The following is a 10,548-nucleotide window of genomic DNA, read 5'->3' on the forward strand; positions in this document are numbered from 1 at the left end:
CCTCTCATTCTAAGCCAGGGCAATGTCCTCCAGTCTCTGCAGAGTGGAGTGGACTCTGGGCCCCTGACTCCTGGAGCCCATTTTACAGATGGGGAAAGTGGAGTCAAGATGTTAGCTGGCATTTGAGCTAGGGCTGGTTCTTGAAGGTCCCAGAAGAGAATTTAGTCCCACAGAAAGCCTTGGACCAATGACTTCATTCTCTATTCCTCAGTTTCCTCGTCTGTCAAATAATAAGGATTGGGTCAGAGGGTATCTTAAGTCTCTTTCATAAGCTCCAAGGATTTCTAGCTGGAAAGGACTTTAGAGATAACTCAGCTCTTCCCCACCCCCACCCCCTAGCATTCCGTGGTCCTAGGGATTCTGAGCCTAACCTGGGGAAAGGGTCATTTGGGCTGGGATGGAGGCAGAAGGGAAGGAGGGGGTAGTGGGGGTGGGGATGGGGAAAGTGGCAGTTTCTGGATGGCTAGTTATGGGGAATTCCCCCAGTCAGCCTGTCTACCTGGTGAGTCATTGGCATTCACTGCCCACACAGCTCAACCAGGTCCTCCCCACCCCACCCCCCATTCCCCTCCAACAGCTACTCATTCCAGCTGGCTCCCCATTTTGCCCGGTGACCCACGGGGAGACAAAAGGACTGCTCACCACCCCCACCCACCCTCTGTAGGGGGTGGCTGGTGATTCAAAACCCCAGGAGTAGTAGTGCCCCAGGGCCAAGGGTCCCTGGGGGTGAATCAGCTTCCAGGGCAGCCAGGGGTTAAGGTCAGGGGCATTCCCAGAATGCTGGAGAGGGACCCAAAGCAGGTGCTCCCCTACTACGGAGCCCCATGGTCCCAGTTCTCTCTTGGAGGAAGAGAAAGGCCAGGCACCATAGGACCCTAGACTGATTAAGAAAGGGATGGCATAAGGCACCTAGTCAAAATGCTTTATTCTATGAAGGTGGAACACTTGTCCACGGTCACCCAGAGTTATGACTGGAAGCTTAAAGTCCATTATACCACATTGTCCCTGTACCAGGCTGGGGTCACTGAGGCAGGTAGCCTCACCCCCACTCGGTGGGACTCAGGAGGGGGCCCCAACCTGACCCTCTCCCTCCATCATCAGCAGCCACCTGTCCTGACCAATCCAACCCAGGCCCCTTGAGCCCTGGCATGGAGGGAGGCCCAAGAGAGAACACTGACCTCTTAGACCAGGAGTCTCTGAGGGGAGTCTCTGGATGCCTCAGGTTAAATGAACTCAACCCTGTGCACAAGAGTACTGATGAATAGGGCATAGTTCTTGCATTCAGGGAGCCTATCACCTGGCAAGGATTTAAGACCTCAGTTTCTCCATCTGTAAAACGAAAGGGTTAGACAAGATTCCCTCTGAGGTTCTAAGCCTATGGTTTATGATACCCTCCCCTTCCCCTTTCTCTCATAAGATCAACTCTGCTGCTGACTGCTCGGAATCCTAATTCTTTTAGAATTTAGGATTTAATCTGTGATCTCATCAGTGGGGAGGAACTGTAGGTGTGGGCATGCCCTCTACCAGAGCCACCTGAGGCTCAGAGAAGGGGAAGTCACCACCAAGCATCAAACAGCTAGTTAGTGTGAGAGGCAGGATTTGAATCCGGGTCTTTCTGACTCCAAGCCTAGCATGCAATCCACTGCCTCCATGGTTCTAAAATGATCTCACAGAAAACAGCATAGAGCTGTCTGTATGAGGCAGGCATTAATCTAGGAAGAGCTTGTGTGGGAGGGGGATGGCAAGCACCATAAGGGGAAGATGTGTGGGACCTGAGCGATCACAGAGGGCTTCCTGGAGGAAGTGGGATTTTTGTGGGCTCACAGCATGATGGAGGAGGTAATTTGGAGCTCATTCTATTCAAGAGTCTCATTTATAGAGTGGAAGAAGCTTGGCCAAGTCACTCTTGTGGTAAGGGTCAAAGAAAGGACTTGAACCCAGGGTCCTTTAACTTTCAAATCCATTACACCCAAAAGCACTTGGAGGATGGTTAGAATCTAGAGAGGTAGAGAGGAAGGCATTCCAAGGGAGGGAAACTGCCCAGAAAAAGGTATGGTGGTGGGGAGGAGCACAGGGTGCTAAGAGAGGACATATAGGACACAGGGCCATCTAGGGTGGGTCATTTCTTCTGGGAGAATTCAGCAGCTCTGGCCCCCAGCGAGCTGCACTGACATATAAGGGAAAGAAGGCCAGACTTGGAATCCAGAAGACTTGGATTCAGATCCTAGTATATAAGACCCTGGGCAAGTCACTTAAGCTTACCTGAACCAAAGTTTTTTTTTTTTTCCATATCCCAGGCACTAGTTAGCATTTAATATACACCTTTTCATTTATTCATTCAATTATCTATAAAATGGGTATGCTAATGCCCAGGGCTGTGGTGAAGCTCCAACAAGGGTATGTATATAAAATGCTAGAGAAACTTGGGTGATTATGATTCCATGTGGCTTCTCTGAGCCTCAGTTTCCCCACTTGTAAAACAAGAGGGTTGGATAAGATCATTGAAATCCCCTTTCAGTCCTCCCATCGAACAGACTGGAACAACAGCAGGACGAGCCCTGTCTATGGAGTCCTGGATTGGAAGTGTCCTACTTGCCGAGTATCCTTGGGTGGGTGGGTGCCTTCCCTTCCTCTGTAAAATGAGGGGATGGGGCCAGCCATTTGCAGCAGCCCTTGATCCCCAGGACTGAGTGCCTGGGGAGAGGCCACTCCTGGCCCCAGCGCCGGCCACGTGTGAGGTTCCCCCCATCCCTGCTCGCTAGCACTCCAGCCCGGCTTCCTTAGCAGGGGCTGGAGTAGATGAAGATGAAGTCACAGCTGGAAGGGGCCCGGCTGGGGCTGCCACTCCAGGGTGGGGTGCCGGGGGGGAGTGCGAAAGGGGGGGTTGTGACCCTGGGAACCGGCCAGTGAGAGAACCAGGGGAAGGAGACAAACAAGCGCTAGGGAAAAACACACCCCAAACAAACACCCAAACTCGGCCTGGAGCTGGGCCCTGAGCAGGGAGGGCCGGCGGCCACCCCACCCCAGCCGACCCCACCCCAGCCCTGCTCCCTACCCTGGGAGCAGGGGCCCAGGCCGAGACACGCAGCCCAGTGCCGGGCTGACCGGCTGAGGCTGAGGACGGAGCTGGGACCCGGCCCCAACTGCCCCACCCTGGGGCCCGCACCGAGGCTAGCTGCCCTGCGGAGCCGAGCCCATGGAGGGGTATTGGGGGAGGCCAGGGTTGGGCCACCAAGGATCTCAGAGCACTGCGTCAGGTACGGGGGAGGGCGTGGCGGGGAGGGAACAGGGACGGAGGAAACTGAGGCACAGTGCAGTCGGGGTCCTGGACGTTGGGATACAGGCGCAAGGACGTAGGATTCCAAACAGAGGAGGAAGGTTCAGATTCCAGTTCTGCCTCTCGCTCTCTGTGTGACCTCGGGAAATCACCTGCTTCCTTCCCCCTGGGCCTCAGTTTCTTCACCGATAAAATGAGACGGAGATGCTCTCTAAGGCCTCTTTCCGCGCGAACATCTGATGACACAAGTTGGGGATAGGATCTCCTGCACCTCCCACTCCCCACCCCCACTTTCAGGTCAGGGCGCGTGGAGGGAGGGTTGATTCCGGGGACTCGGAGAAGACAAGATAAGGGAATCCAAGGGGGGGGGGGGCGGGGGAGGAATTTAATCAGAGCTCAGGGAAGGAGACGCCTACTTAGGGAAAATTCTGAGGAAGGAGGGAAAGAAGATAGGGGAGCACGAATAGGGGATGGAGGTGGGGGAGGGAAAAGGGAAGGCTGAGGCCCTGGCAGAGGGGCCTTGTCCAGGCATTAGTCTGGGCACACACAGGGACTAAGCTGGGAATGTCGGGGAGAGAGAGGCTGAGCCAGGGGTCCAGGGGGCCCAGTAGAAAGGATTGAGGGGCTGAGCCATGTCCTTTTGAGGACCAAGTTGGGGAAATTCGGGAGCTGGGTTGGGAGGCTGGATGAGGGAGCATCAAGCCTGAATTCAGAGGTGGATGTGACCTTGGGAACCCGAGCTGGATGAGCCCAGGGCTCTAATGAGGGGGGCAGGACATTCCAGATTGTACAAAGTGGAAAGCAAATTGGACCCTAGTGACCAGTGTGGGACAAGGGGTGTGCTTTGAGGACGGATTAGGACATGGTGAGGCATCTTGGACCAGCGGGAAGCAGCCTGGGGTGGCTTAGATCTTAAAGAGATGGGGCCTGTGGCCTTGGCTAAGCTTTGGGGAACAGGGGGGCTGAAGCTGGGGGGCCCATCATCTCAGAGGGCCCGAGTCAGATCACCTCTGTGGGTGACCTCGACATCCTTTGATTACCCTAATCCCAGGATAGGGTGGGGTGGGAGAAAAGATGCCAGGCAAAGTCTTTGGCAGGCCAGAGGAAGCAAGCAGGAGGTGAGGCTGGGAGGGGCAGGGGCTGGGCGGGGTAGCTGGGTCCAGCTGTGTTTATCCCTGCAGTCAGTTAGGAATAGCCAGCAGCTTGTTATCAGGCCCTGGGTCCCAGCCCTCAGGGCTCCCCCACCTCCATCCAGTCCAAGGGGGGAGACCAGTCCTGGCAAGACCAAGAAGGAGCACATGGCCAGGCAGGCCTGAGAGCGGGTGGGATGTGGCAACTTGTCGGATGGGGTGGTGGGGAAAGAGGAGAGCTCCTGACCTGGGCCCGGCTGCCAAAGCCACAGACCTCCCCGTGGCAGCACTGGGGCGGGACCACCCCCGTCACTCGGTGGAAACTGGAGCTTGCCTGGTTAGGAGTCTGCCTCTTGGAAACTGGTTCCCATCCATCTCCCCTTTGGGGCCAGGACATGGAATCGGAGCTGCACGAGACTTGTCAGTGCCCATGCCCTGGTGTGTTGTGGCACTCACTTCCCAGGGCCGCAAAGAACTCTGCCAGGTTTTCCCAACCAGGACCCTCTTTTCCTCTTCTGTGTCACAGATGGGGAAACTGAGGCCCAGAGCAGGACAACCTCAGGGCAGTGGGATGTAGGGAAGAACCAGAGGGTTCAAATTCCAGTTCTGCTCCCTGTGTGGTCTTGGTCTGTTTTCCTTCCTGAGCCTTGGTTTCCTTCTCTGTAAAATAAAAAGGTTGCACTAGGTGGACTCTATGGCCCTGTAGACAAATAAGCTCCTTGAGGGCAGGGATTGTCACTTTTGTGTTTCTATCCCCAGCATAATTCTGGGCACCTGGGGGGGGGGCAGGATTGATAAGTACTTTTTAAATTAAATTGAGTTGAATTGAATGTTATATCTTTGAGCAGAGTGTAAGGTTCTTGAGGGCAGGGACCATCTCACTTGGATGACTCAGCCTATGGCCAGGGTTGGAGTCTGCCTCCTTCCACTCACCATTAGCTGCTGTTTTTATAGCACCATACCCCTTAGGCCATACAGACTTTCATTAGATTCTCCCAACCACCCTTGGAAGTAGGGTAGGACTTTGAGCAAGTCCCTTCCCCTATCTGGGCCTCAGTTTCCTTATTCATGCAATGAAAGAATTGGGCTACTTGAGCTCCTCCAATGTGTCTTCTAACATCCGTTCAATCAATCCACAAGCATGTATGAAGCACCTACTGTGTCGAGTGCTGGGAACACATTGTTGAAGCATCCCAGTATTCTTATATTGACTGGGTCTAGCCAGTCTCTAACTTTGCTGTGTGACTGTGGGCAAGCCCCTTCCCCTCTCTGAGTCTCAGTTTCCTCATCTGTAAAACAATGGGGTTGGACTAGGTGGTCTTCAAGTTCCCTTCCATTCACCATCACTTTACTGCTGTTAATGAAGAACTCAATTTAATAATATCCTTTTTTAGGAGCATAAATCTCCAGCTAGAAGGGCCTTCAGCTGAATTCCAGTCCAGTACCCTCATTTTCAAAAATCTGAACCTCAGACTTGCCCAAGGTCCCACAGATAGTAGATGCCAGGATTCGAACCTCTGACTCCAAGTCAGGCTTCCTGGTGGCATGCTGTCTCCCTTAGCTGTCACCCTTTAACCAGCTCTCCACACCTACCCCAGGCATCACTAGTCTCCCTAAGTGACAACACCCTTTTGCCAAGGGCTGGCACCAAGTGACAGTCAAGTGTCAGATTCCTCATTGTTGTAAATCACCAGTGATTGGAGGAGAGATCGTGCCAGGGGGCCTACTGCCACCATACTCCCAGACTGCCCCATCCTACAGGTCAATATCAGTCTTCCACCCTCACCCCCTGCCCCCCAACAACCTTGCCGGTCCCTTTGCTCCACTTCTCTCCCTACCAGGTGAGTCAGAAAGTTTCTCTGAGTTTCACAGTCCTTTTTCAGGGAAATGGAGGTAGGACCTTGGTTTGTGGGGAGGGATATCTTCCCACCCCCTACCTCAATTTCAAATAATTCAGAAAAATGAGCCACAGGCTGTTGGGTTTTTGGAAGACCATTATAATTCGATCACAAAAAAATTCTTAGAAGAGAGAAAGAAAAAAAGGCTCCTCTCCCCACCCCTCCCCACTCTCCCCCTTCTCGCGGCGCCCCCCCTCACTTTCACTCTCGTCCCATTCATAATTTCCACAACTATGATGCACCTCAAACAACTTCCTGAATTGGGTATCCTTTTGAGTGGCTAAATATAGCTTTTTTCTCTGTCTTACAACATAGGCTCCCGTATATAAACCAGGCCAAGTCCCGCTCGAGCATGAATTTCTGCAAACACCCCTGTCAACATAAACTCAGTCTCCACTAGGTCCCTCCCGACTTCAAGTCCGGCCCACAATGAAGGTCTTGGCCGCAGGTAAATGCAACAGCCCGCCAGCCCCGACACCCATTCCATGGGGCTTCTCCTGCTTTGGTGCTTGTGGGGGGGGCTTAAGGGGGGGGGGCGGAAGGAGAGAGAGAGAGAGAGAGAGAGAGAGAGAGAGAGAGAGAGAGAGAGAGAGAGAGAGAGAGAGAGAGAGAGAGAGAGAGAGAGAGAGAGAGAACCCACCCACCCCTGCAGACAGACAGACAGGCAGCTCGCCCGCCCAATCTGCCGGCCAGGCGAGGCGCGCCGAGCCAACCTGCGGTGCTGGGAGCTGGCGGGGAGGAGGAGAGCGGGACGAGAGAGCGAGCGAGCGGCTTCAGGGAGCTCCCCTGGCCCTGCACATGGCTCCCTGGCGCCCGCCACTCTAGCGCCCGGAGGACGAGGCGGCAGAGATCGGCGCGCCTGGGCTTTCCAACACTGAGCGGCCACTGAACGCAGGTTTGCCAGCGTCGGGGGAGTCCCGACCAGCGCTCCGGCTCCTTTCCAGTCTTCCCCTTCCTTCCTTCTCCAGCGCTCTCTCACTCTATGCTTCCCACCCGGCTAGTCTTGCACACGCCTCTCTCTCTCTCTCTCTCTCTCCTTTTCTTTTTTACTTTCTTCTTTCTTCCTCTTTTTCTCACTCCCTATTTCTTCCTACTTTTTCTTTTCCTTCATGTCTGTAATTTGTCTTCTCCCTTCAATCGCTTCCTCTCATTTCATTCATTCATTCACTCATCCATCCATCCATCCATCCATCCATCTATCCATCCATCCATTCATTCATTCACTCTTTCACTCATCCATCCATCCATCCCTCCATTCGCTCTCTGGTGCCGTTTGCTTCTGTCCCGTGCCCTCGGATTCCTCTCACTCCACTTTGCTCTCCATTCGGATGGGGAGGTGTACTCCTTTAAGGACCCCTTTTTCTGTCTCCTCTTCTTTCTCCCCCACTGAGAGTGTTTGCAGGACCCTGGCAGGGGTGGATTGGTTGACAGAGGACAGAGAGTCAATGTTTGTGCTGAGACCTTGGGGAATGTGTGTGTGTGTGTGTGTGTGTGTGTGTGCGCGCGCGCGCGCGCGTGTGTGTGTGTGTTCGTGTGGGAGGGGGGGGGGCGGGGAGTACTTTACAAGCCGCCTACAGTCTGCCTGGGGGAAGATCTAAGCAGGTGGAGTTGGGGGGAAGATAAGAATGAGGACTGCACATGTGATTTCATTGGCAAAGGGAGTTCCCTAGAGAGAAAACTTCCTATACCAGTACAAACAGGAGTTTCTCCGCAATTTAGAGTGTTGAGCCCAGAGCAGTGAAGGGATACGTGATTTTGTCAGGGTCACACAGCCAGTAGGTGTCAGAGACAGGACTTGAATCCGGGTCTTTGTAGCTCAGAGGATAGTGCTCTGCCCACTGTGTCATGCTGAGACCAAAAATAACCCGAACACCCATATCATAATCCTGTACTGCCTTCCTCTCCCACCTCCCCAGATGTATTTCAAGGAGGTGGGAAGGATGAGGGATGGGAATCCCCAGCTGCCCTCTGGGATGAAAAATCTGAAGATCTGGGGTCACATTCCAGCCCTGCTATCTTTTTTACTTTTCGGGGCCTCAGTTTCCCTCTGGGTGCACTAGAATGTAGTCACTAGACTACCTCAGAAGTGCTTTGCAGCTCTGACATTCCTGGGATGCTCTCCTAACTCTTAGGGAGTGGAAAAAAGGGGCCAAACAAGATCAGATTTTCACTCAGCAGGCAGGTGGGCGGGTCACCACTCCGTCCCTATCTAAGCCTGGGATGACTGTGGGTTTGCCTCCCTCCCTCTGTACTTGTCCCACCCTCGGGGTTGATCTGGAAGACCTGGGGGGAGGGGGTCCGGGAAGCAGTGGGGGCAGGTCAGGGTGACTCAGAGGGGCTGGGGGTGGCCATCCAGGGAGGATGGAGCTGGGCTGGGCAGCAATCCCCCAGGCCCAGAGCTGTGTGGAGGCAGGGAGCCATGTGGTCCAGCCCTCCGGCAGCTGGACAGCCACAGCCCCAGAACTTCCGAGGACAGGTCCCGACAGCCCTCATGGTTACCTTTCTCTGTTCTGCCTCCCCCACAGATCTACTTCCTGCAACCTTTCCCTTTCATTATTGCAACATTTCCTCCACCTCCTCTCTGATGGTCTCCCCTCCCCCCCCGCCCCCCCCCCCCCCCCCCCGCAAGTGGGACCCCCTCAGACCCTCCCAGCCTTGACTCAGAGGGTAAAAACCTCCCTGGCCTAACTCCAGCTCTCCATGCTCCAGGAAGGGACTAGTCTAGGATTATTTGTTGCCAGGGCCCTGGGGGTGGGGCGGGGAATGTGGTACGGAGGAAAGAACCCTGGATTTTCAATCAGAGGAAACTTGCTTTGTAAACTTCCTAGCTGTGTGACCCTGGGCCAGTCTTTTTACTTCTCAGGGTATAATTCCCTTCTCTGCAAAGGGAGGTGGTTAGGGTCTAAATCGATTCCAAAGCCTATAACTGTAGATAGTGGGAAGAAGGGAATGCTAGACTTAGGGAACTCTGGAGAGACAGGGGGAGGAGATGAAGCTGAAGGGACAGGATAGGGGGTGTGGAATTATGGGCAGAGCTGTGGGGATATGGGGAAGAGGGAATATAAACTCCTCGGAGAATTGGAATTATCCCCAGTGCCTGACACGTAGTAGGCACTTAAAGCTGTTAACTGATTGATTAAGAGACAGGGCTGGGGCAGAATCAGGGCATAAAGATGGAGGTAGCAGAGTGAGGGGGCTATTTATGGGGGAACATGAATGATTGATATAGAACTGTAGAGTTCTTCCTCTTACAGATGAAGGCATAGAAAAGTTAACTGACTTGTCTAGTGTAAGTGACTGAGCTGGGATCCCAAGCCAGGTCATCCCACTTCACCCAGAGCTCTTGCTGGCTTGGCTAGGGGCAGAGTAAGAGAGAAAGGGTTGAGTTACATAGTAGCTATGAAGATGATGATGACGACGATGATAGCCAGTTTGTACTGCACCTAAAGTTTAGAAACGTTTTACAAATATGATTTTATTGTATCCTCACACCAACCTTACAAGGCAGGGGCTCTTGTCATACCATTTCTACAGATGAGGAAACTGAGGTTAATCAATTGACTTAGGGTCACACAGCTTGGAAATGTGAAGCAGGATTTGAACTTAAGGCTTTTTGACTCCCAGCTCTATCATGTGAGCCTCTGCCCATGTGGAAGTGGGGCAGATGCTCTATCATGTGAGCCTCTGCCCATGTGGAAGTGGGGCAGGATTAGAGAGATGGAGGGAGGTTCTGGAGCAAGTGCCTGACGGGTAGACATTGAGGAGCTCAAGAGCTGGCATTCACTGGGACAGTGAATCTGGGGTAAGCCAGACCCTGCTAAGGGTGGAATCCCAGGTCTAGAACCAACCTAGACTGGGCAGGACCCTGCAGCCCTCTGGCCAGAGGTTGTTGGCAGCTGGTGGAGTCAGGTGCCCTCTGCCTTCTTCCCAGGGCCAGCCTGTGACAGGTGCCACTCCTCTTCTTGTCTCTGCCTCCCCTCCTCAGTTCCCCTGGTCCTAGGACAGAAATCCAAAGCAGTAATAATAGAAACTGACACATCTATATGGTCTTGAGGTTTGCAAGATACTTTAGGTACATCTCTTATTTGAATCTTACCATGACCCTGTAAGGTATCTTATGCCCATTTTACAGATGTTCAGAGAGATCACACAGTCAGCATCTGAGGTGATCCAGAGATGGAGAGGGACAGAGCAGTGCGGCACAGTTCTCAGAGTACTAGGTTTGGAGTCAGAGGTCCTGAGT

General features: G+C 53.5%; 1 long non-coding RNA gene across 1 annotated transcript in view; it reads right to left on the reverse strand.

Moving 5' to 3' along the window:
* Positions 1-9,766: 9,766 nt before the first annotated feature.
* LOC140499050 (uncharacterized) overlaps positions 9,767-10,548 on the reverse strand; it is a 33,125-nt gene continuing 32,343 nt past the window's right edge. Inside the window, exon 3 of the long non-coding RNA XR_011965251.1 lies at positions 9,767-10,301. This is a non-coding gene — a long non-coding RNA (uncharacterized lncRNA). The remainder of the gene's footprint in view (positions 10,302-10,548) is intronic.

The sequence above is a fragment of the Notamacropus eugenii genome, chromosome 4 (genome assembly GCF_028372415.1).
Source record: "Notamacropus eugenii isolate mMacEug1 chromosome 4, mMacEug1.pri_v2, whole genome shotgun sequence".
Taxonomy (NCBI): domain Eukaryota; kingdom Metazoa; phylum Chordata; class Mammalia; order Diprotodontia; family Macropodidae; genus Notamacropus; species Notamacropus eugenii.